The 2411-nt window shown below is 43.6% G+C and overlaps 1 protein-coding gene across 1 annotated transcript in view; it reads right to left on the reverse strand.

The window, feature by feature from the left end:
- Window positions 1–2411, reverse strand: part of LOC310639311 (DEP domain-containing mTOR-interacting protein-like) — a 40939-nt gene continuing 38528 nt past the window's right edge. The window contains exon 10 of the transcript XR_014492273.1: window positions 1–241. The gene's annotated coding sequence lies outside the window, so the exon portion shown is untranslated. The remainder of the gene's footprint in view (window positions 242–2411) is intronic.

The following is a 2411-nucleotide window of genomic DNA, read 5'->3' on the forward strand; positions in this document are numbered from 1 at the left end:
CAATACACACACACACACACACTAGTCCAGGGGTAGCTCAGGAATTCTGGGAGTTGAAGTCCACGACTCATAAACGAGCCAAGATTGCCTACCCCTGGACTAGCCAAACTCAATTCCTGCAGCCGTTCTTCGTATGTTTCAGTCTCCAGGAATTTGATCATTTTAGTTGCTCTTCTGTGAACTTTTTCCAGGGTCTTTCTAAGGGACTGGACTCCAAGATCGCTCCATCACAATAGCTGAGCTAAGAGTAAAAAAAGAGAGACTTTGGGTGGGGTTTTTTTGCATTTAATAGCAGTTATTCTTTTTTTTTTAACCCAAAAAGTAAGCATGAATCTAAGGTTCGAAGAGGCACATTTCTCTGAATTTTACAATGCAGTTTACAAACTTTTTTTTAAAAAAAAATAAGTAATATCAAATTTTTTGGTTCGTGATATAACGTACAAAAAATATTTATATTCAGGGCAATGATTTGTAAAGAAAATTAGTCCACTGGGCAAAATTGCAAATGAAGATTATTTTCCCCCTCCCCCAAGTTTGCATCTTTTATATCTTTTCCCATAATATTTGTATCTGTTATGTGTGCCTTTGGCTATCTATTGAGATACAATTTCAGTGCAAGCTTGGAGGAACAAAAACCATTTCATTTAAAGAACCAAGTTTCACGTATTTGCAAAAACGACTCACACACAAACCCCACCTGCGCTAGCGCAGCCGCTACGCAAACCGGGCACTGTGTGGTGAAACAGGGGCGCCGCACAGCAAAAACGAGGCACTGCATGGCGAAAATGTGGCAGGGCTAGAGGGTGTCACGCGGGAGCTAGCACCGCCCCATTTGTGTTGCGCATGCTGGCAGCCCCGTTTGTGTGTGCGCATAAAATGCTTCCCCTTCCCTTTCCCTCCAGTCCGCCAACGGAGAAAGGTTGGAGACTTCTGTTCTAGTCCAACCCCCTGCTCAGGCAGGAAACCCTATACAATTATTATTATTATTATTATTATTATTATTATTATTATTATTATTATTATTATTATTAATAATAATAATAATAATAATAATAATAATAATAATAAAGTTGGAAGGGATCTTGGAAGGCATCTAGTCCAACCCCCTGCTTAGGCAGGAAACCCTATACCAGGGGTAAGCAGCCCTGGCTCTTTTATGACTCGTGGACTTAAAACTCCCAGAATTCCTGAGCCAGCATGGGGGAACTATGGCCCCTTCATGACTCGTGGACTTCAACTCCCAGAATTCCTGAGCCAGCACAGCTCAGCTTGGAAACCTCTCCCTTTCCCCTCAGCAAGGCTGGCTCAGGAATTCTGGGAGTTGAAGTCCATGAGTCATAAAAGAGCCAAGGTTACCTATCCCTGAGGTAATGCTTAATTAATACACTGAAATGCCCTAGATCAGGGGTAGGCAACCTTGGCTCTTTTATGACTCGTGGACTTCAACTCCCAGAATTCCTGAGCCAGCCATGCTGAGGGGAAAGGGAGAGGTTTCCATGCTGAGCCATGCTGGCTCAGGAATTCTGGGAGTTGAAGTCCACGAATCATGAAGGGGCCATAGTTCCCCCATGCTGGCTCAGGAATTCTGGGAGTTGAAGTCCACGAGTCATAAAAGAGCCAAGGTTGCCTACCCCTGATCTAGGGCATTTCAGTGTATTAATTAAGCATTACCTCAGGGATAGGTAACCTTGGCTCTTTTATGACTCATGGACTTCAACTCCCAGAATTCCTGAGCCAGCATGACTCAGCTTGGAAACCTCTCCCTTTCCCCTCAGCATAGCTGGTTCAGGAATTCTGGGAGTTGAAGTCCACGAGTCATAAAAGAGCCAAGGTGGCCTACCCCTGCCCTATACCATTTCAGACAAATGTCTGTCCAGTTTCTTCTTAAAAACTTCCAGTGTTGGAGCATTCAAAGCTTCTGGAGACAAATTGTTCCACTGATTAATTGTTTTGACTGTCAGGAAACAGCTCATTTGACAATAAGGTAGTCCTCAGCTCACAGCCGTTCTTTAGCGACCATTCGAAATGACAATGGCATTTTAAAAAGTGACTTACAACCAGTACTCACATAACCATGACAATATCCTCATGGTGACATGATCAAAAGTTCAAGATGCTTGGCAACTGGCATGTACTTATGACAGTTGCAGCCTCCCAAGTCACATGATCACCGTTTGCAACCATCCCACCATCTTCTGAGAAGCAGAGTTGATGAGAAAATCTGGATTCACTTAACAACGTTCCGATGCAGTTCACTGCATTGGCAAAAGGGGGATGGGGTGAAATTGGGCACAATTCACTTAACAACTGCTTTGCTTAAGGATGGAGATTCTGGTCCCAATTGTGGTTGTAAGTCGAAGACTGAGTCGGCAGGTCACTATTTTCTATCTATTTGCCATGCCGCTCAAACC

Source organism: Vipera ursinii (assembly GCF_947247035.1).
Source record: "Vipera ursinii genome assembly, chromosome: 3".
Lineage (NCBI taxonomy): Eukaryota > Metazoa > Chordata > Lepidosauria > Squamata > Viperidae > Vipera > Vipera ursinii.